The 25,042-nt window shown below is 41.0% G+C and overlaps 1 protein-coding gene across 1 annotated transcript in view; it reads left to right on the top strand.

Annotated features, from left to right (window-relative positions):
* Positions 1–25,042, top strand: part of LRMDA (leucine rich melanocyte differentiation associated) — a 753,700-nt gene that overhangs the window by 317,565 nt on the left and 411,093 nt on the right.

Here is a 25,042-nt window from a genome sequence, read left to right as displayed (position 1 = left end):
CCCCAATACTTCCACGTTATTGCTATCTATGACAGGCCCGGATAATATTGAAAGAAGGAATGTGTGAGACCAGACTAAATAAGTTGGTTTTGATTGATTTATTTAATTTGTATACCACCCTTCACCTGTAGATCGTAGGGCTGTTCACAACATAAAAATACAATATAAAAACACTAAAGGTAAAGGTAAAGGGACCCCTGACAAGAACAAAGAAACATACAAACCAATAACCCCCCTTCCCCACCCCCTCCCACAAACACATTTAAAAAGTGGTATAATATGTTAGTTTTTAATTTTTAGCAAAGACAATTATGGTTCTCTTCTGGCAGCAGACCCATTGGCATGTCTTAGCATAAGTTTTTGGGAGAAATCTTTAAGCAGTGTATATAAAATATGATACAATATCAAAAAATTTAGAACAATTATACACAACTAATTATATGTTTGGGGGATGCGGGTGGTGCTGTGGTCTAAACCACAGAGCCTAGGGCTTGCCGATCAGAAGGTTGGCGGTTTGAATCCCTGCAACGGGGTGATCCTGTTGTTCTGTCCCTGCTCCTGCCCACCTAGCAGTTCGAAAGCATGTCAAGTGCAAGTAGATAAACAGGTACCGCTCCAGCGGGAAGGTAAACGGCATTTCTGTGCGCTGCTCTGGTTCGCCAGAAGTGGCTTAGTCACGCTGGCCACATGACCTGGAAGCTGTCTGCGGACAAACGCGGGCTCCCTTGGCCTATAGAGCGAGATGAGCGCCGCAACCCCAGCGTCGTCTGTGACTGGACTTAATGGTCAGGGGCACCTTTACCTTTACCTTAGTTATATGTTTGGGTAGGTTTGCTAATTTAGCAGACATCATTACAGTGGTACCTCTGGTTACGAACTTAATTCGTTCCAGAGGTCCGTTCTTAACCTGAAAGACTACCACTTTAGCTAATGGGGCCTCCCACTGCTGCCATGCAACTGCCGCGCGATTTCTGTTCTCATCCTGAGGTAAAGTTCTTAACCCGAGGTACTACTTCCAGGTTAGCAGAGTCTGTAACCCAAAGTATTTGTAACCCGAGGTGTTTGTAACCCAAGGTACCACTGAGTCCTGGCCTAATGTTAATAGGCAGGGAGTACCAAGGCACAGGTGCTGCCACAATAAGATGGACACCTCACAGATGTGGAACTGCAGATGGCAGCATTTGAGCTGGCACTTATGGGGAAAGGAAATTCTTCAAGTAACCTTTTGGGAATCCTGAAGAGGGGCCAGCATGACAGCACATGCAAAAGTGATCTATATGGAGATGCAGGTTCACAAAGCGGTGTTTCTGTACATTCCTTGGTGGCTTATGAGGTGCACAGCATCCTATGTGTTTCTACAGACAATCATGTATGGATATGAGAGCCTGAACTCTGAAGCAGGCCTGCATATGCGTCTTCCTATTGGTTGCAACTCTATCATTTAGCTGTGCAGCTACTTCTTCACTGGCAGGCGGCTCTTGAGTACTTCTGTTAGAGTATAGGTCATAAGATCCCCTGTCTTCTGTGAAACATATCTTTAAAGTGTATATTATTAATACATGCAAAACTTCTGAAATAACTGCAGTGTTAAAAAAACACACCAATGCTTGTCATCCATTAGCCTAAAATGGACAGTGCTGTTTCTACAGTGCTATGCAAAGTTGAGGATTTATTGGACTTAAGCCACATAATATCTGCATTCAATATTTGTTATGTTGTCCACACTAGAAGTTAAACCCTTCTTGACAGCAGTTGAGAGCAGTTAGGATAGGGGAAAGCTAAAGGTCAGTGTCAAACCATTTCCCCCAGGAAATGGTCATTTTCAGTTACAAACTGAGGTTTACTGGAAGATGAGCTGTGAAGATGAAGTATAAAAGAGGCTATATAAACAAAACCTTGAAGAGGAGATGTGTGTGCATGTGTGTCCGCTAGAATCTTTTTTATTGCCACTTGTTTGGGAAGGCTTATATAACTCACTAGTGACTTTGCCATTTGTGAGTAATGTGGTCATCCAAAACTCCCGGCAGTAAAAACTTTATAGCACTCATAGCATTGCACATCTAGCCAAAATATAAGTGATAGGCCCACAGGTTGAAAAATTGACTTAGTGTTGGCTGTAATACCTGCAGCTCCAAGCTGAGGTCATTATTTTTGACGGGAGGCAACCTCATGTCCGCAGAAACAATAGTTCTTGCACACTAAAAAAACCAAAACAAAAAACCCTTCATTCTAGGCATAAGCCACAGTGCTTCTGCTTAAAAACAATTCTCTCTCCTCCACAGTCCATTTCAGCCACAGTTGCTTTTTAGTTTGTGTCTCTTTGTGACCATGTGTGTGTCACACACTATCTCCTTTGTCTTATCACTGCCTACTAAAGACCTTACTCTTTTGAGTTTCCCCCCAATTTCCAACTGTGCAGTGGTACCTCGGGTTACAGACGCTTCAGGTTACAGACACTTCAGGTTACAGACTCCGCTAACCCAGAAATAGTACCTCAGGTTAAGAACTTTCCTTCAGGATGAGAACAGAAATCGGGCGGCAGCCGCGTGATGGCAGTGGGAGGCCCCATTAGCTAAAGTGGTGCTTCAGGTTAAGAACAGTTTCAGGTTAAGAACGGACCTCCGGAACAAATTAAGTTCTTAACCCGAGGTACCACTGTATTAGGAATTTTCAAAATATGTTTTCATGGTTTTATCACTTCTTGTTGATATCTTGGGCTCCTTTGGGAGGAAGGCTGGGAAAAGAATGAATGAATGAATGAATGAATGAATGAATGAATGAATGAATGAATGAACTTCCTTGCAGATGGGAAACTACTGTCCATAAATGCCTGAACATGAGTAGCTGCCTTACGCCAATAAAGACCATAGGTCCCTCTAAGGCAAGTATTGCTGATGCTGTATCCGGCACTTGCTCTCCAGTGTCTTAAACAGAGGCTCTTTCCAGCCCTTGTAACCAGAGGTGGTTTTGTTTTGTTTTTTTGTTTTTTTACTGAAGAAGCCAAGGATTGAACCCTGGGCTTTTATGAATGCACAGTACATGCTTTGTCACCTAGCTGCTGCAGTCCATAATGACAGCTGTGCTAGAGAGAAAGGGAATAAAACGCCATAGTCATTTGTCCATTTTATTAATAAATACAGGCCATCTGCTTTGTTGCCCCATCACAATTCAGAAGCAAGGCTCTAGAATCATAAATGCATAGACTTGTAGTGTTGGAAGGGACTCTCAGGGTCCTCTAGTCCAGCCCTCTGCAATGTAGGAACCTCAACTAGATCATCCATGACAGTTGGCCAGCCAACCTCTGCTTTAAAAGCTCTAGTGGAGGAGAGTCCACAACCACCCAAGGGAGTCTTTTCCACTGTCAAACAGTTCTTAATGTCAGAAAGTTCTTCCTGGTGTTCAGTCAGGAATCTCATTTCTTGTAACTTGAAGCCATTGGTTTGGCTCCTAGCATAGTAGCCAACTCCTAGGGGCTGAGGTGCCTTCGCCCTCCCCTAATAAAATATTTGAGGGTGCATTGCCATTCAAATGGTGTGTGTGCACTGTGTCATGAGATCAGTTATGTGGGGTGGGGCTTACCTCCCCCCTCCCCAATATTTTATTCAAGTTGGCACCCCTGGCTCGTAGCCTCCAGAGCAGGAGAAACAAGCTTGCCTAGAAACGCCTAGAATAAAGCACTTCTGCGTGCAAAGTGCTATTTCTTGTTTCACAGAAACAAGTCATCATACAGTTATACCTGTATCTGGAAACACTAGGGTGTGCTGTGATCTTCGTGTGGCATTGTACTGTCTGTTTCATAGTTAGAAACTGGTTTATGTTGGTCATTCCTGAATCAAAAATATTGTATAGAAAGAACAAGCCAGTGGGACTACTGGAATGCACAACTGCTACTAAAAGAGAAAGCGGCTGCGTAAATGCATAGTGCCTTTCCCTCACCACCAAGAGTGGTTTCGGATATAGCTTTGCAAAATAGAAACAGGGCGCTCAGTTTCTGTGTGCTTACTATTCCACATATCTAAAAACAGCCTTTGTATTTATAAAGCCACAGACAGGCCGCACATTCAGAATCAGAATCAGAAGAATCTTTATTTGCATCAGCCAGTAGCCATAGCAATAAAATAAAATGTACTGAAGATAGAGGTAAAAACTTAACCATACAAAATACATTTTGGAGGTTTTCATCAATAATCAAATAATAGATCTTATTCTAGTTGCCCCTGCTAATTTTTTTTGCAGTTTTTGCTGTCACCTGATTATCTTGATCTGCTAGAAGAAAGGGCACAGTAGCAATGGTTGAGCGACCTAGTCTGGATAGTACTAGAGGGGTAATAAAGAGTGCAAGCTGGATGCACATGAGCTACTCAGGTCACACATTTCTGATACTAGAAGGCTAGGTTGTGTAAGACCTCCAGGCAGGCTTGGGTGTGCCCCTGTACTCTCCCCCCACCCTTGAAAGAGCATTTTGTAGAATGGGGAAGCGCATCTCTTGGCTTGCAACCAGTGAGTTTATATTCAGTGTAAACATAACTTGGGTTAGACATTTGAATCTTTCGAAATGTGTGGTTTTCTTTCAGGCAAGCAAAAACTAGAGCACCTACTGAGCTATGAGCAGTTTGGAGGAGAGCAGAAAGAGTGTTGCCTATAAACTTTGTGTTTATCATACAAATATGATGGTATTTTTGCATTTTTATGATACAGCTAAGTGGTGAGCATCCATTTATGCCATCTCATCCCAGATGTCTATCATGCAAAAGTAGCTGTTAATCATACACCGATCGCCTTCCTAAAGCCTAAACAAGAAACTAGGGGCCACTAAAAACATGCTGCCTTTCATTAAAGAGGAAATTATTACCGTATATTTCTGTAATAACCAATAACATTTCAAATTACTCACGTTTATAGCATGTAATCAAGTTTATGCTTAACCTCTAATCTCTCTGAAGTAAGTAATGGATGGTTTGTTAGTTAGCTGCTTATTGGAAGTTAAAGGCAGCTGGTAACCCACCTGACCAGTTATGAACTATCATAGCAACTGCTTTCTGTGGCTGATATTGGGTGTTATAAAACACATTCGGTTGCCTGTGAAAAAAATAATTTATGAAAGGGGGGGGGAATTAGGACAGCATATTTCAGTTGCTGTACTCTGGCAAAGTAGGAAAGGGGGGTATGGGTTGCTTTTCAGCATACAATAAACATTTTGATTTACTGATGGGTCAAATGTGCAAAATATTTATCACTTGCTTTTAACTGTGTGCAAAGTCCCTTTCAAAAACAGCCACAAGTCCCTCTGTGGGACTGGATTAGATATGTAGGCAGCTTGAAGTCTGCAGTGTGCCGACCTCCTACCAATGGATAACGAACAATTTCATTTTGGCGATACTGTACAATCGCATCTTAGGAACACTTAACTTGTACTATTTTTACCTTGCACAGTTGAAGCCATTGTTTCCTTTAGTAAAGGTAAAGGGACCTCTGACCATTAGGTCCAGTCATGACCGACTCTGGGGTTGTAGCACTCATCTTGCTTTACTGGCCGAGGGAGGCGGCATACAGCTTCTGGGTCATGTGGCCAGCATGACTAAGCCACTTCTGGCAAACCAGAGCAGCACACGGAAATGCCATTTACTTTCCCGCTGGAGCGGTACCTATTTATCTACTTGCACTTTGACATGCTTTCAAACTGCTAGGTTGGCAGGAGCAGGGACCGAGCAATGGGAGCTCACCCCGTCGCGGGGATTTGAACCACTGACCTTCTGATCAGCAAGTCCTAGGCTCTGTGGTTTAACTCACAGCGCCACCCACCTCCCATCGTTTCCTTTATTATTTAATTATTGGATTTCTGGCGCATGTTTTGGAATAATCTTCCTTCAGGTTTCATCAAATGCATCAACCACTACAGTAGCTCTTACCTTTCTTCAAGCGCCTGGTGCTCCTTCCTCTCCCCTTCACCACCCTTGTTGGTGTTTTTCCTGGTTTATGGTTATTGTACACTTCAAAGTGACCAAGACACAGAATCTGGCATAGGGTATATACAAATAAATATTCATGTTGCTTAATAGATAAGCTCCTCTGAGACAAGGGACAGGTCCCTCCACCAAGTCTATTCCTCAGCCAGTGGAAATTGGGGTAAAAGAGGAGGGAAAATGAGAGCTTGGGGGATATAACCATAGAGGAAGGATAGAAAGTTTAAGAAGAAGGGATGGAATAGAAACAGCCTCAGCCCAGTATACCTGAAGGAGCGTCTCCACCTCCATCCTTCTGCCCGGACACTGAGGTCCAGCGCCGAGGGCCTTCTGGCGGTTCCCTCGCTGCGAGAAGCCAAGTTACAGTTACAGGGAACCAGGCAGAGGGAGGGCCTTCTTGGTAGTGGCACCCGCCCTGTGGAACACCCTCCCACCAGAAGTCAAAGAGGAAAATAACTACCAAACTTTTAGAAGACATCTAAAGGCAGCCCTGTTTAGGGAAGCTTTTATTGTTGAATAGGTTATTGTATTTTGGTGTTTTGTTGGAAGCCGCCCAGAGTGGCTGGGGAAACCCAGCCAGATGGGTGGGGTATAAATAAATTGTTGTTGTTGTTGTTGTTGTTGTTGTTGTTGTTGTTGTTATTATTATTGAATACGACAAGAGCCTGGTGTCCTTCTTTCTCCTCAGCTTCCCATCCTACCCATAAAACTGAAGGGGCCCTTTACAGCCTTCGTTGTCCTGCTTCCTGCTCTCAGAGACAGTGATCGGATTCCTTGCTCAATGATTCCTCAAAGACTTTATTCCAAAAGTCATTACACGGTATAAACATCGATCAGGTTACAGGTTACGCAGCTCAGCAATTCAGAAGCAGGTACATGACTAGGCTTAAGCTAAGCTGTCTCAGTACTTGAAATGTCCCCTTGGCTCTCCTTTTGAAGAGCAGGGTGGGCACAGTCATTCACATGGTCCTTGTCTTAAGCAAGCAAGCAGGCACTTAATGTAAACATGTGTAAAGTGATATTAGGCAAAAAGTAAAATAGAATAACATTCCTAGGGCTTACTTTTTGACCTCCTCTTTCTGGGCACAGATTGGCATTTTCCTGGTACCTCACTTTCTCCAGAAATACAGTTCTGGTTGCTTCACCTCAAAAAGGTTACTGTAGAGTTGGGAAAGATTCAGAAGAGGGGATGATGAAGGGGATGGGGCCCTATGAGGAAACATTGCAGCATTTGGGATTTTTTAGTTTGGAGAAAAGGCAAGTAAGAGCTGACATGATAGAAGTTTAGAAAATTATGCTTGGCTTTGGGAAAGGGGATAGAGGAGATTTTTTCTCCCTCTCTCACAGTGGTACTCATGGACATCCAATAAAGCTGAATATTGGAAAATTCAGGACTCATGAAATGAAGTACTTCTTCACATAAAAGGTAAAGATAGAGGGACCCCTGACCATTAGGTCCAGTCGTGGCCGATTCAGGTTGCGGCACTCATCTCGCTTTATTGGCCGAGGGAGCCGGCGTACAGCTTCTGGGTCATGTGGCCAGCATGACTAAGCCGCTTCTGACGGACCAGAGCAGCACACGGAAACACCGTTTCCCTTCCCGCTGGAGTGGTACCTATTTATCTACTTGCACTTTGCCGTACTTTCGAACTGCTAGGTTGGCAGGAGCAGGGACCGAGCAATGGGAGCTCACCCCGTCGCGGGGATTCGAACCGCCGACCTTCTGATCGGCTAGTCCTAGGCTCTGTGGTTTACCCCACAGTGCCACCTGTGTCCATAGCACATAGTTAAATGATGGAAGTTGCTCCCCCAGGAGGCTGTGATGGGTCCACCAACGTGGATGGCTCTAAAAGAGGATTAGACAAATTCCTGGAGGAGAGAGCTTTCAGTGGTTACTAGCTAAGATGGCTATGCTCTTCCTCCACAGTTGGAAGGAGCAATGCTTCCAGTTACTGGAAATCATGGGAGGGGAGAGCACTCTTGTGCTTATTTTCTGCTTGCAGGTGTCCACATGCATCCCGAGAGCAGAATCCTGGACTAGACGGGCCATTGGCCTTATGTTTTTATGTTTGTGTTTTATGTTTTGCTTTGGGAGTACATTGCGGCTAGAAACTGCTTGTTATTCTATAAATAAAAAACAAAAACCATGTTTGGCAAGCAGATTTTGGTTATATACACCTGCTACTCTTAATTTAGGGTCACTGTTTAGGAAATGAAATATGCACACATGCAACTAAACATCCCTAAATCATCCTTACCTGAATCTTGATAGGGACTAAGATATATGCCTATAAAAAGAGATGTCCAACCAGCTCTTAATCTAGTAGTATCTCATTTCACAGAGATCATTGGTCAGTTGTTCAACAGAAATAACTTGAACTGACTATTTACCTTGTTCCAGACCTGAGCCAGCGACCTAAAGTGGTGAGGCTACATATCTCCCTATCAATCTTAGTAGCCATCCGATCTTTTCTCCCAAGATTTTTCACCCACGTAGAATGGTGTCTATGATTAATGTGATATCAAAGGGGAAATCACGCTGCTTACTAGCATGCCAATTAAGAGCCGTTTTAATTTGCTTCTGGTTTAGTAATCATTTGCAGTTTGCAAAGATTCTCATGTAACTTACCTTTAATATTTTGTCTATCAAAAAATGAAGTATGCAGTTAGTAGGTTTGTTGTTATAGGCCGATCCATTGTGCTATATTTCTCTCTCTCTCTCTGTGTGTGTGTGTGTGTGTGTGTGGTTGTGTTTGTGTGTGTGTGTGTCTTTCCCCCTCTTTCTGTGAGGAGGGAATGTATGCTCTAACCACAGCTTAACAGGAAATTCCAGCCCAGCTACAGTTGCAATGTGATAATGCTTTATTTTGTTTTTGAGCAGGTTAGAAACTGATATCCCCATTATGTAGCATACTGTGAACTGGATGTTATTGTCTGGTATAAGGACAGGACATATTAGCGGTATCTTTTATTGCGCAATCTTCATTATAAAAGAACAGTGAGTGCTAAAATGCTCTCCATATGATAGGTAGGGTTACATTGTTCTTCCACTGCTGGCTCTGATTAAGGCTAGGATAATGAACAGTTCCTGCCTTCTCTGTCCGTCAGGAAACAAGGCAGATCAAGGTAAAATAGATGAGCATGTGCTGGCAACAGATTAAAAAGACCAGTCTAAAGTCCATTAATAATTCTCATATTTAGGATTTTCCTCTGTACTGTACTTACAGAATCTACAACATTTAATCTCTTCTCAGAAAGCTGAGAGAACCCTTACTTCCCCTCCCCCACCTCACTGCCCGAGTGATAGGCCTAGATTTTCCGAGGCAGCACATTTGTCTGTCAGAGCTGTTGGCTGGTGTAGTGATTTAGTTTCCGTCAAATGATGCCGGTGTCCGGTTGATGATATAGCCTTGCTGGATATGGGGAAATTTGTTACCTTTAGCTCTGACAGGAAGATAATTGCTGATGGTTAACAGAACTGTGCAGAATCCATTGGTTTTGTAGCAACACAAGCAATGGTATCTGCTTCAAGAAGTCAGTCTCTTCAAATTAACTTCTGGAAGCAGGTCTTTCATAAGACAAATTTTATTTTACTTTGTGCTGAAGTGTCTGGGGTTTTTTTCGTTAGCACTGGAAGCTTATTGATCCGAGTAACTAGGAAGAGTCTTATTATTAGGAAGATTTGATATTTGTGTCATCACTTTATGTCCTGGTGTTCTATTAAGTCTGCTTTCATTACAGTTAAACCGAGCAGGGGAAAGTCTTTTATAGTTAACCTTTGTCAGCTAAGGTAGAAAATTATAAATAGCAAAAGAAAACTGTAGTAGTAGCTTCCAGCAGTAACAGTAGCCTTCTGCTCAGGTGGTCAGAAGTGATACAATTTGCTTCTGTTGCCCTGTATAGGTTGTGTGTGTGTGTGTGTGTGTGTGTGTGTGTGTGTGTGTGTGTGTTTTGTGTAGCTGATTGCTCCTGCTTCCAGTGTGTTCAAGATCTGGTTTGCACAGGGGCCTACAGTACAACCCATATTTGCAGGGTGCAGATCACACATCTTTGAGTTGGGCACAGAAACTGGTTTCTAATGAATGGAGGCTGAGAGCAGTGCAGCAGGAATGACCCTAATCTTGTACACTGTGTGTTCATGGGTGCACTCAATGACTCCGATGTTTTTCTCCTACAATGTGACTGTGGGATGGGGGTTTTGATTCAACTTCTTCCTCTCATTGTAAATAAATCGCCTCAGTGGAATAAAGGTTTCACTCAAGTCTGAATTGGTTAAACTTAATTTATGCTATTAGAACAAGGAACTTTGGTTTTACAGCTCTTGCAGGTATAAATAGATAGATAAATGGTGTTGCTGTTAAAAGCAGAGGATCTCAAACTTTCTTGGAACAAACTTCCATAAGAGAAGTGGGAGTAGAAGGCAGTGAAATAAATTGCAGTAGTAGTAGCAGTTGTTACTAATATTATAGCAAATATTATATTGTTTTTTAAGGGCTTTAAATGCTACTAGCGAAGGAGACAGAGTTGCTGCCGCACTGCTGTATAATCCAGTAAACATGGCATAAAAGGAAGAAGAAATGGGGGAGATAAAACTAAGAACATTCAGATACAGTCTGCTTAGGGCTGTAAGAAGGCAACAATTTCCATTCCAACCTATATTTGTCACAATCAGCGCTGATTCTGTTTTGCTGCAGTTCAGTTTCTGCCAAAGTTTGCTGTCACCATTTACTGTGAGTTACATATGCATAGCTTACATAACCTACATTCATTTCATTGTAAAGGAAACATCAAAGCAAAGTTTAAAAAAAAGCCGTTATTTGCTTATCATTTGCAGACTTATAACAACGAGAAGGGAAACCAATCATATTTACCCAGTAAAGTATTATCAATTTCAAAAACAAAACAACTAAACCATACCAAAGTTGCTTTTATTTTTGCAATAGGTAACATTTCTGGGGTGGCTATAAAATGAACAAATTATTATGATTTCATAGCTTGTAAATTAAGACTGTGTAGGCAGAATGGAGCGGCTGAATTCTATTTCAGCCCAGATGAACTATTGTTTGCCTGAAGTTCTCACATGTCCAAAATATTATAGCTATTAAAGTAGCTGTGGTTTTAGTCCCCCTCCCCCATTTTTCTCTCTGCATGTATTTTGGTGTTGCACTACAATTTCCAGGTTATACTTGAAAGTATTTTGTAGTAAATTAGATTGGATTTACAACTGCTTGCAAAAATTGAGTCTTAAGGGGAAATGATTAAAAGCAAAGCAAAATTTGTAATTTTTAAAAACAGTGATAGAATTCTAGAATCAACAGTAAACAACTTGTCATGTGGAGGAAACACTACAGTCTCTATATAGTCTGATGGGTAGCATTCCAATCATTCTTGGGTGACCAGGAGCATTTTTACAATCTTGGTTGGTGTACCAGCTACAGCCTTTCATAGGAAAGGTGGATCTTAGCACATATCCATATGCTTCGGCTACATCTGGATTAGGTTATTATAACTTGGTTTGTATTGGACTGTCTTTTGAAAATGTGCAGAAATTTCACCTGTTGCAAAATGTGGTACTTAAGTTGCTGGTGGCAATCCAGTTTTCAGATCATATAACACTATCATCATACCAACTTGATTTCCTCCCAGATTGTTTCTGGGACCATGGTGCAGGTCATGTGTTTCAAAGCCCTAAACTGTTTGGGACCAGGTTGTGTAAAGGCAGTCTCCTCCCATATGAACTTACCTCCAAGTTCATCTTGAAGGGAGAGCTTCCTTTGCATCCCTCTGCCACCTGGGATAGAGGTACAAGGCATAGTTGTCTTATAGGTAGTGCATAGGCTGTGGATTTCATTCCCAAAGAGGTGCAATGGCGGCTCACTATGGCAAACAATCCCCCTCTTAATCTACCATAACCCTAGGGGGGAAAGGTAAAATCTGAACTGGTGCTGAAATGATACCGGTTAAGGCACTAGGAGGATGTCAGTGGGGAAAATGCTCCACAGATGGGGAGCTACAACTGAAAAGGCTCTCTCCTCCTTTTTTTGGAGAAAGTGCTCAGGAGGATGGTTGCTGTTTAGCTCCAGGTAATGCTTGGAGGAAGCAGATTATTGGGTTTCCAGCCTAGGCTCTGACCTAGTTTTGGAACCAAATCAGTCTTGGTCAGCCTGATGGATGACCTTTGCCAGGAAAGTGACAGAAGAAGCACAGTCCTGATGATCCTCCTACATTTCTCAATAGCTTTTGATATCATTTGCCATGAGGTTGAGGGGAATTGTAGACAATGAGGCAGAAAGAAATGCAGAAAACTACAGTGATAATTACACAATTGACAGTGGCAATTCACAAAACAGTTGCAACGTTGTTGTTTTTTTGTGAATTTCTACTGTTAATTATGTAATTATCACAATTCCAACCCATACATCCACCAAACAGCGTAACCCAGGAAAACATAGCAGGCATCTGATGAAGAGGCTCTTGTTAACATTATTTGGAATTGGAATGGTTCTTACAAACTTGCTGACAGACCGTAAAAACAAAAAAATAATAATCCACATTTATGCCTTGTTTAGTGAACAATACTTTACAAATTCTGTTTTTTCCTTTGCTTTTCAATAGACTTTTCCAGTCACCTGGATTGTATCACATTAAACTGCAATTTTTCCCTTCCTTTGTGAATGATCCCATAAGAGGAAAGCACATTTTTATTTAAGTATTGTCATCTATTTTTAGAATGCAGCAGCCAGTTTCCATGCGACAATGAAGCATTAGAAACTGTATTGATCTGCTCCTGCCCTATTGGACAGCACAAGTCAACTAACCTTTGACCTAGCATTGTTTGACTCAGATTTCTCAAAGTGACCGGTATGCTCTTAAAGAATTGCAGTATAAGTAATGTGACTTGTCCCGTCCTTATGTAAAAGCTAGGAATATGCAGCTTTATAGCGGGAAGTAATGCAATAAAGAAGTTGTTTTTAATGAAATCCTTTGTGGCAGCAGCTCAAGTTTAATGACTTTAAAATTGCTTATAGGAAGGAAGGAAACTATATTGTGGAGTGAGTGAGTGATGCCGCTAGGATCTAAATTTAGAAGTGTTTCTGCTTTAGCAGAAACCTCCCAAAGAAAAACAAAGCATCTTTAAATTGCATGTTGTACTTCAAAGTTTTTAAGTTTTATTTTCCCCCAACTGATTGTGCATCATTTTATTTTCCTTACTTGGATTTACCACTGTGTGACCTCGTGTTGTATTTTTTCTGAATGACAATGAAAGTAATTGAAAATATTGATTGGCAGTACAGTTAAGTTGTCAACACAACCATTTAATTTGTCAGGAGGACTTGTTAAATTGTCAAAAATCATATAAAAAACTCCTTCAGTCACTGATGATATACATTAGAGATGTTCATGAATCAAATGGCCCATTTTTGAGATAAGTGTTGAAGAAAAATTCTGAAATGGTTTTCTCCTGATACTTTTTTTAGATTGAATTAAAAATGAAACATCTCAATGTTACATGGCTGATAAACATTTTTTCAGTGGATGACAATGGATATTTCATACTAAAATTTAATTTTCAGCATGCCAGCTCTGAATTTTTAGCATATGTAACTATTTTTATGAAAGCCTCTGAAATGTTTATATAGATATATTTAAATGATGATCAGACTAGTAAGCAAAATAAATGGCATTTCACATGTGGCAAAAACCTGCCTCTAACAATTCAGTTCAGCAACCCCTCTGGCCTGGTTTGAGATCCATCAGCACAGGCCTTTCTTCATAAATGCGGATGCATAAAGTCCAGATAATCTGCTTCATTTACACAGACATATTCCCATTATTCCGTGTGTCTTCTAAGAAAATAGACCTTACCCTCATTCTATTTACATATTAACAATGCACAGTCTTAAACACACATTTATTCCTTTATTATAAATACTTTTATCTGGCTTTTTCCTTGAAAATGCTAGCAAAGCAACAATGACAATAATAAACACAATCCCCAAAGAATCTGTCTGTCTGTCTGTCCATCCATGTACCAAAAATTCAAAAAATAGCAACAGTCAACAGAGTATTTTTTTTATTCATCTGTTAAGCAGCAGCGAGCTAAATCATAGTGGAGAGAGCTCTTATGCCTTTATAGATGATAAAAAAACAGTAAACAAAGTGGGTTTTGACATGGCAGCAACAACAAGAATCAACAAAAAGGCAAGCTTCTCCTAAGGGAGCATTCCAAGTCTGACCTCAGCCATCAATAAGACCTTCTTCTGCATCCCATTTGAATGGAGCCTTGATGTTGGTATCATGAGAAAGAGGGCCCTCTCCAGTGGAACACCACATTCCGGCAGGCTCATAAGGCAGAAGCTGGTCATTCAAGTATCCCAATCCCAGTTTGAATCCATTTAGGATACCCATTTGAACACATCAGTTATAACTGATGTGTAATTTTCAGGGTCAGAGGGCTCTTTCCACATATTTGGGTATCCTAAAAAAACCATAAACAAAACAGTGTATAATTACCTCTGTACTATCACTGGATGTAGGCTAAGGGCAGAATCTGTTTGTGTCTGTCACAAGCAATACTAAAACTTGAAAGCCTCATTTCTATCTCAGTCAGTCAGTTTGTTTGTTTATTTGTTAATTTTTTGTCCTGCCACCCTCCCCAAATGAGTCCAGTTGCCAGAGCAAGGAAGGCCTATTAGATTTCCTGGCATTCCAACACATGACACCATCACTCCTGCTCTGAAGTCTCAGAATTTTGCCATCTCCACTACACCAGTGCCTACATTCATTATTGGTTATTAATTTCAACACTACTTACATTCCAAAAGTGCTTTTAAGCTGTTTTATGTGAAGAATAGCAACCACCTTTGAAAGCAGCAAAAGTTTCTCTCCCCATTTTTTAATTTGGGTTTTAAATAATAAGCGTTGGAAATAATATAACAGTGAGACTATTTAGCAGAAGTTGTTCATCCTACCTAGCCCATAATCATTTCCAGTAAAAACCTAGGTGGGATATTATAACTCTGGAAGTTTTTTTTGAGGGTGGGCGTGGGGAGCTGAAGAAAGCAACAGTGCCAGCTCTTTGCTGGTGTACATGTTTTAATAACAATAGGAGACAGTGATAAAAGCCTGTGTGTTAAATATAAGCATGCTAAATTAGCTATGTATTCATTATATTGGGGACTTTACATTTTAATTATGATTCATGATGTCCAAATTATAGGCCGACACAGGAACCTTTGTTGTGGTGGCTTTCTGCGATACATCTGCTCATCTGAGCTTTAATTTCGGCTGTTATATTACCTTTTACCCAATTAAGGTTTTGTAATCATTACCTCTGAACAAGGAAGTTGTTCATGGGTTTCTTCCCACTGAGTACAACTTTGGGAGTACATGAAGTGGGTTTTGTTGTTGTTCCCCTACACTACTATATAATACTGTGTCAGAGATATAAAAGTTTCTCTAGATTCCTGGCAGCAGGTAGAAGTAAACAACTAAGATCTTTGGTGACTTACAACTGTATTTTGATATATTAGTTCTCTCCATTTTATTCCTGCAATAGCCCTAATGGGTAGGTGACGTGGAGCCACGTTTCCTGGGGACAGTCCCCGGATTTACAAATCAGTCCCCTGACAAAATCCTATCATTCCTATTGAAGTTGAAAAGTGTCCCAGGATTCATTGAAAAAAATCTGGTAACCTTACGTTGAGGACCAGTGTGACTTGCCAGAAGCCACCTAGATGCTTCAAGACTATGGGAGGATTTTAATGCAGTTGAAGTCCAAACTGAAGACTCTATCCCCTACACACCAAGCTGGCTTTCTACCTAAATTTTTCAGGATGGAGATAATGAATCTTGATGCCTGGGACAGATCTCTATTTATTTTTAAACATAGCCACCTTAAGGTGACACAGCTTTGGTCATTACTGATTAAACACTTTTTGAAAAGATACCTCAAAGGATCAAAGATTAATATCCACCATCTGAAGCTGCTGCCTTTAGGGGTGAAAGAACATAAAGCAAGACAAGGTGATAACTTAACTGGACCAATTTGTTTTCTGGAAGTAAAAACTTTGAGCAAGCTTTTAGGTTTGGGAGAGCAAAATGCTGCTGCAGCTTGCTTCGCACCCCCCCCCCACAAAACAAAGCCCAGCAGTGTTCCTGCAGGTAGGATTACAAATATTCTTCATAGAAGATAATACATGTTACTCTTTCATAGGGGTGCCAGTAACATGAAGTTGGTAACACATGTGTTTCCCATATGAATTCAGTGGTGTTTTTCAGGCTATCCTTTACCTCAACAAGCACCCCCTCCCACATCCCCATGTATTTCTGTATTAAATTTAGGAATGAATACTTGGGTGGAAACTGCCACTTGGATAGTGTCCAAATTTCTCAGGGTTCTGGTTTACTCTTTAAACGCTGACTCCCCTTGAGCTAAAACAGAGGCCTTTTCTCTCTTTTCTGCGGCAGCAATTCTTTTCTTTTTTAAAAATTAAAAAATGGTTTTCTGGGTTTTACAAAAGTTGGTTTTAATAACCGAATGGTTATTTGTTTAATGTTTATCACTGTAAACCACACTGTGAATCTTTAGTTCATCAATCAAATATTAACTCCCCACCACATGCTTTTTAAAAATTTAAGTGGGTGATGGAAGCAAGAGGAGAACACTGCTTTGCCATGTGTAGAGGTAGTTCAATATCTCAGAGTCACAGGAGATACATTTACAAGTGGATGTAATTAAATGGTGCCAGTGACATTTTTTTCTAACTTTTACAGCTGTGCCTGAGTGGGACTGTTTTCAGAGAGGCTCATGGCTGGAGAGAGAAGGAGGTTAGCCTTCCCATCCCATGTATTGTGACCCTGTTAGCAATTGGCCCTCACCTATAATTAAGTAATAAAAGAGCAGAGATATAGCTACATGCTAACCATTGAGTGTAATGTGTAGCTTGACCTTCAAACACTCTATTTCTTCTTGCCTTGTTTGTAAGCCAAAGTGGTCTGGTTCAGACATAACTAGAAATGTTTTTTTTAAAAAAAGAAGCTAGAAAACTTTAAGATATGCACACCTCTGCACATTTCAGCTTTGCACACACACCTTCATCTATGCAAGGAAGAGAAGGGATACTCCCATTCTTATTTTTGAACCAACCACACATAGTGGTTACACTTATAAACTGCTTTTTCCTCTAGCTAAATCAGAAGTTATAACCCCCCTCAATTTAGAACTGTATATTAGCCTCATTCCTTTCAAAATTAGGTTTAGTCTAGGTTTCTGGTGGGGGATTATTGGAGCTATTCGAGGCTTAAATGTTAAAGCCGAGCTGAAACACTGTAAAGTAACAATTTTATTCTCATTCTGTGGAACTGAGCCAAGGACATGATGACTTGGCTAAGGCCTTCCAGTCAGTCTGAACTCAGAGTTTAATTCCCCGGTTATCTGTTGGATCTTCTTTTACTTGTATCTAAGCTATGAACCGCAGTGGCTCCGTTTACTTTGTAGCTGCAGACTGCTGAACTGTAGAATGTTGATATAATATTATTTGAAACTATTTTTATATGATGACTTATGTATCTGGTAGTTAAGCCTTGTTTTATCATCGAGTCATTGGGGTGGGACCTCCTGAATACATTGTCTTCAAAAGGGTTATCATTGCCTAATGTTTTTAAAATATGCAAAATAACGAACAGATTTTCACTAGAAAGTATTGCATTGTTGCATTAAAGAAAAAGGGACTGTTTCTCTGTTTCGTTTTGCAGAAAGCAGGAGTGAGTTTTCTGCACTTGTAGCTGTGTCCAATCTTCTATAACTCTTCATTTCACTTTTAATTTGTATACTGCCTTTCTATTACTATACGCAAGGAAGTTCATCTGGTAGAATGTGACCCAAAACAAAAGGTTGTATCCAACAATGTTCATATTTATGCAAGGCATCCTCTTGCACAGTGGAACTTCCTTTCCCTCTCTTCCCTCTGCGTGCCCCCCATCTGATCTGGGGTTTTCCCCAACCCCCAGAGCAGATTCTGGGGGCAAGGGATGAGTGGAAAGAGGAGAGGGGGGGGGGAAGTTCCATTCTGCAAATGGAAGTTCTTGCACAAACCAGGCAACATGGTTGGCTACAATCCAAAAGGCGTAAGTGGGGTAGAATTAGTCACACACACACACACACACACACACACACACACACACAATTTTATTTGTATGTCACCTTTCCATAGTTCAAACCATGCTCAAAGTAACTTACAACATGAAAAAATACATAACTGCAACATAACAAAAATAGTTGTAAGCAATAAATGAAACATTAAAAAATACACAACCCAAGTGAACAATTTCCACAAAAACCACAGCAAGATCTAAAATAAAGATACAAAAAACTATCAGCAACAGCCCCCTCCCCGCCCAACAAAAAATTGCAAACAAACCAGCCCAAGAGTGATGAGCTTATTTCCCTCATTCATTTATTCTGTGCATTCGCTTTTTCTTTTGTTCAGTTTTTCATCTGAATTCTGGTTTTAGCTAGGAGAATGTATTAAAATTAATTCCAGAAATGGATCGTGGACAGGTTGTTTAATTTTTCAGTTCCTTCAAGTTTTCCCCTGCTCTACAGTATCTGTGGACACTGATGAAAACATTGCAAAACAATAAGCCATTTATCATGTATATTTAGTTGCATCAAACTTCTTTTAGTGCAGTGTTTTGCTGATGTGTAGACGCCATCATTCATATTGTTTTCTGTGTGGTATTTTACAAATCCACAGTATGACAACATAAATATGTACTGCTTTTTTGCAGTGTTTTATCAGTGCACATGTGCATGAGTTGAAACTGAAAGTTGCAGCAAATTGTGCATTAGGCATAGTTTTCATTTTGAAAATGAGACCAGGATATTTGGGATTTGAAAACTGAGTGATAAATTCTAGATATATATTTTTTTAAGTATCTGTATGCAAACTATGGCAATAGGAATAGCAGATCCTGTCCAATATACTTTGAAGTAGAATGCGATGATCAAGAAGCCTCAAAATTCCAGGCAGTAACCACCCAGTATTGGTCGAAAATCTTCAGTAAAAAGTGAGTTTCTAGGATGCTAGCCTCTTCTTTGTCTTTCATGCTTCCTGTAAAAAACCCCACACAACTGAGTTATGTTAAGGCAGTTCTCACATTTACACAACAATCTTCAGTAGACAGTTAGACAGCTTAGGCACAAAGTAAAATGGATCAACTGCAGAAGACAGATTAAGCTGTCCATCACCAGAACCTGACGGTGGACTCTCTCCTACTAACATACAATTGTTGATGAGAATGAGGAGATTCTTCTTCCAGAACAGCATGAAACTTATGAAATTGTGTGGCACAATCACCACTCTTGCGCATTTGACAGGAATGAGTAGAATAAGCCTGACTTATTCAGTTTCTGCTACAATCTGTGTCGTTTGACTTGCTATCTGCTGTGGCCAAAACTTAACATAATTAGTTATGTAATCTGTGTCATTAATTTCAATGCATTTCCATGGAAGGGAAATGTATAAATAATGCAGAAAATATAATTATTTACATCACATTTTTGGACTAAAAGATCAATTGTAATGAATATTGGTCATATTTGCTAGCATGGGTTCCGTTCCTGAACTTTGGACAAACATGTATTATTGCAATTTCCACTTCTGCTTCCAACAGAATTCTCCAAATCTCTATAGCAGGTGTACTTAACTCTTTGCCCTGGGCTGGCTTACATTGCCATTCTTCTCTGAACCTGGCACCTATTCCTATATTAGTGATGTTCTAGTAGTCATATTCCCAGCTGTAATTAACCGGGAAACAAACAAAAAAATAAATAAACAAGCAAACATATAACATCATGACCTTCATGAGGAGGAGAATGATTGGCGTGTCTGAAGAAACATTTACTTATGGAAAGGGAAACATAATTTCTTCAGATCTAGAACAGGGTTCATGTGTGCTCAAAGTGAGCCATGGCAATCAACATTCATGGAATTTTAACATAGAATTCATGGAATAAACCATTTATAAAATCAAAGTTCTTACCAAGTTGTCATTCTATTAAGTTGTGGTGTTTTAAGAAACAAGCACAGAACAACTGTTTATTCTATGTCCTGCCATTGTTCTTTTATGGTACTGTTGACATGATAAAATCAGCCAGCCAGCTGTCCATTTTTATTTCCCCCCTTATAAGAAAAGTGCAAAATTTCTAATTCTCCCCCACATTGTTTATGTCTCCTGCACTTACAGATGCTGGATATTCACTAGAGAGCTAGGAAGGCAAAAGGAGTGGGAAGATTCCTTTACTCCATCAAAATATCCAAGACAGTTTATTCATAATTTTTCCTTTATCTAGAGAAGAGACTAATGTATTTGTTATAATGTAAAATAACTAGTGCATATTACCCTAAAGCTGACAGAAGTGATAAATTAGCGGTGGTACATAGCTCTTGCACCTCTAAAATCCTATTTACCTCTTGAAATAGGTTTAAATTTTTATTCATCCAGGGGTGGGGGTGGGGGAGTGAGTGTCGGATGTGATCTTCCAGCAAACTCAGAAAACAGACGTTCCAGTTCGACCCAAGTGGTTGAACCCTGGTCATGGTGATGAGGGAGTATTGCATTAATCTTTGCACCATTTAGTCTCCTTATCTAATAGCACAGACTTATTCTTTGTAACTAACAACAATGAAGGGTGCCTTTAAGAAATCTCCAGTGAGCACCGAGGCATTACAGATTAGGTCAGTAGAACTGCTGCTAGGTTGAACATGATGGATGAGTAGGAGAATGAGTTTCTGCTGCACCGGTATTGTGAAATCTTTTCATTGTCACCAACAGGCCTACGAGGGGGCTGATGAATGAAAGAGCAAGTGTCAGAAACGCCCTTCCATGCCCTGGTACACTTTTAATATCTCCCACAGCTACAGGATGAGTATTGATAAAAGTAAAGTTTAAATATAGCTATGGAATGATGGGCGGCGATGATTTAAGGAGAACACAGCAACGGGGTTAGAGAGGGTTCATTTTCCAAAAGTGCATGGAAGGGAAGGAAGTTGAACCATGTGGATCAGAGGGAAGAGCAGGAGGCTTTTTATAAGAAGCTAATTCGATGAGGACGCTGAGCTCTTTGATGGATGAGTTACTTCCATCTGGTTGCAGTATATGTAATAAATAGCTGGGCTCATGTTTGACCTCTCTCACTTACTAGGCCTATCTTTTTCTTTTGGGATATCCAGGAGGGACTCTCCATTAGGGGGTAGGGAAACATCTGTGAAATGGGGAGGGGGAGTTATCTGGATAACAGAGCTTTGGGAAGTTTATCATGTTGAGTGGAGGGAAGAATATATTTTAAAAGTTACAGATTTATAAAGCAATAGAGCCTTTTCTTTCTTTCTAAGCTGTTCCGCTTCATGGAAGGAGTGGGTGGCGCTCCGGTCTAAACCACTGAGCCTCTTGGGCTTGTTGATCGGAAGGTTGGCGGTTCGAATCACGTGATGGGGTGAGCTCCCGTTGCTATGTCCCAGCTCCTGCCAACCTAGCAGTTCAAAAGCACACAAATGCAAGTAGATAAATATGTGCCGCTGTGGCAGGAAGGTAAACGGCAGTGTCCCATTGTGCCAGAAGTGGTTTAGTCACGCTGCTCACATGACCCGGAAAGCTGTCTGCAGACAAACGCCAGCTCCCGGGGCCTGAAGCAAGGAGAGCACCGCACCCCATAGTCAAGTCTGACTGGACTTAACCATTCAGAGGTCCTTTGCCTTTACCTTTACCTCTGCTTCATAATTAAACAACTCTTTTTGACAAAATGTACTTTGAAGGTTTGCCGCTATGTAATCACTGTGACACTAACAACAACAGCACAGACCTGATGTTATTAGCCCAACTGGAAACCAAGCCTTAGGAGGAATGGTTGAGGGTGTTGGGTATGTTTAGCCTGGAAAAGAGGAGACTGAGAGGAGATGTGATAGACATCTTCAGATATCTAGAGGTCTGTCACATGGAAGATGGAGCAAGCTTGTTTTCTCCTGCTCCAGAAGGTGAGACCCAAACCACTGGAATCAAGTTAAGGAGATCCTGACTAAATACCAGGAGGAACTTTCTGGTTGTAAGAGCTGTTCGACAGTAGAACAGACTTCATCAGAAGGTGGTGGACTCCCCTTCCTTGGAGGTTTTCAAGCAGAGGCTGGATGGCCATCTATCATGGATGCTTTAGTTGAGATTCCTACATTGCAGGGATTGGACTAGATGATCCTTGGGTTCCCTTCCAACTTTACAATTCTATGATTCTATGACCTTCTCTTTACATAAACATTTAAAAAGATAAAGGTCATTAAAAGATCCTGCTGCAGCTGGGTCACCAGGAAGAAGAGCACATGAGAGTTTTGTGCAGGTATTCTATAGGGTAACTGAGTATGCATGATCAGTATGGCCATGCCACTTCATTGCAAATGATCTTCATGTGTTCTTTCTAAGGTCCCATTTGCATCTTGACCCCTGGGCTGCATAGAGATCAAGCATAATGAGAGGACATGGCCTAACAGGCATGCTTTTGATGCCCCCCTCCCAAACTATCACATGTACAGTGTCCCTGTTAGAACATATTCACACAGTTGAGGAAATCCGAATATGCAAATCCCACTAGACATCAGATAGCATCAGCATTAAATTCTGTGAACGGGAAGTAGTCAGCCTGTTGCAGCTTTTAGGAATGAACTATCTCACTGAGATTGGTGAGATTTAAAAGTGCTCAACTTTGACTGGATCATACCCTCAACATTTTATGCCGGATACAGTGGTACCTCAGGTTAAGTACTTAATTCGTTCCGGAGGTCCGTTCTTAACCTGAAGCACTACTTTAGCTAATGGAGCCTCCTGCAGCTGACGTGCCACTGGAGCACGATTTCTGTTCTCATTCTGAAGCAAAGTTCTTAACCTGAAGCACTATTTCTGGGTTAGCAGAGTCTGTAACCTGAAGCGTATGTAACCCGAGGTACCACTGTACTGTATCAGTATCCTAATCCACTCAGTTCACACCCTCAACATGCAATATTTATTTTTGCGCCTGTTTATAAATTATTTTTTTTTTAAAAAAAAGCCTTTTCCTCCTGCTTTTAACTCAAGGTTATTTTACTGTGGACAAAGTTGTTTTCATTGGAGCTTGGACTCACAGAGCTGAAAAGGATCTTAAAGTTATTGTGTCCAACCCCCTGCTCAATGCAGACTTTACAACAGGGACGGGGAACCTCCAGGTCTCTCTGTGCAGCTTTTGGGACTGCCCCTAGGCCACGTCACACCTCTCACTGGCCCTGCTCTTCTGAAGAAGCTGTCCTTCACATCCACCAGCATTCTGAATTGTCTTTGGCTGAGACGCAACAGAAGGGTTTCTCAGGTTCCCTGTTTAGGCTTTGGGGTTGCCTTTCCCGGCCTTTGGAATGCTCGTTTCCATGCTGCTAGCCTTCTGATGCAATTGAAAGGAACCATCAGGCATAGGATTTGCAGTCAGCTGCAATTTTAATAGGTTTATTGTTTAATCTAGCTTTCACTTGATTTTTGTTACCTGCCATTTTATTTTTTATTGTGGTTGTAATAGCATTCCCTCACCTCATTTTAAGTAAAACAAATTCAAATAAATATATCCCAGCCTCCAACTAATATGCTTCCCCCCCCCAAGTCTTCTAAATCCTCATATAGGTAGGACCTTATTTCAGAATATATGTAGCAGGTTAATTTGGACTTGTCATAGTAAAGCCGGCTGTTTATTATTTATTTGTGTGATGGTGGACTCCAGACTCTTATGATGTCATAATGGCACAAAGTGATGGATAGCTGTCAAAGTTCAAAAGTCATGTATGGCATCAAGTGTGAAGCAGGTGGACTTGGTTTGTAGGCAACATCCTCATGGGCCAAATTGGGACCTGTGCTCTGGAGATTCCCCACTGCTGGTCTGAGGCCTAGGGAGTGAGCTGTTTTCTATCTCCATCATTATTCCAGAGTCTATCAGGTTCCCTTGCCCCTGAGAAGTGCCAGGTGCTGCAGGTTGTCAAGCTGCCTGGGTGAATTGGTCCAAGAAACCCAAATGTCCTGTTATCCCAGGTGTGTACGTCCTTTATTCTGATCTATGAAACTGTCAAAGAGATCAGGTGAAACAGCCTCAGCAGCTGTCACATCTAAAACCTGGAGAAGGGGACATTGTCCAGTATTCCCACCCCTGAGCTTTCATAAGTCACTACTGCCTTTTTAAAAGAATCATGTTAGGTATATAAATATTTTAAATAAATAAACACGTGTATTAAATACTTCCACCATTTGGAATCTCTGTCAAGTTTGAGGACCATTTTGAATTTCTGTCAAGTTTGAGGTATGGTTATGCCCTCAGCCTGCACTTCATTTTAATGGACAACATTCAAGGGTAATGGTCAATATTAAAGCACTTTGCACACTCAAAGTGCTCTAGAATGTGGTTTTGTAGGGATGATGATAGCGTGCGTCCAGTCGGGATGACATCTGAACAGCAGGCAGAGAGATGAAAGAATTAAAAGTGGTAAAATAAAACAAATGTTGACTTTCGTCTTGGTTGATCTGTTGAATACAGATGTTTAGTATCAAATGTATCATCGAAACCTGGTTTCTGGCTTTGGTGGGGAGAGGATTGACGTTGCTACAGTAAAACAGAGGAAGCAACTCAGCTCTTCACCCAGTATACATTGCCTCCAATATCCTTTTTCCGATAACCACATGTGGGGATATATAGCAGCTCTCTGCACAATTCACTTGCAGCAACAATATTTCGTCCCTCATGTTCCTTTGCATCTAATAACTGGATAGCAATATTATTTGGGTCTTAAATGCATTTACCCTTGGTCAGTGGTCTGATCCACCAAGCCAAATGCGGCCCAACAGTCAATTATGGTGACTCAGCAGGGGCTCAGCAAACCTCTTGGTTCTGCTGCTTCCCTGGGACTGCCAAAGGAGCCTCACATAAATGGCAATGAAGTTAATAGTGAGATTCCCATCAAGCCAAGCTTGGTTCTGAGCCTTTTCCCCTGAAGTTATGCTCCTTCTTGTAGAGATCCTGATAT

This window comes from Podarcis vaucheri (genome assembly GCF_965113315.1).
Source record: "Podarcis vaucheri genome assembly, chromosome: 5".
Lineage (NCBI taxonomy): Eukaryota > Metazoa > Chordata > Lepidosauria > Squamata > Lacertidae > Podarcis > Podarcis vaucheri.
This window is presented reverse-complemented; position numbering and strand designations above follow the sequence as displayed.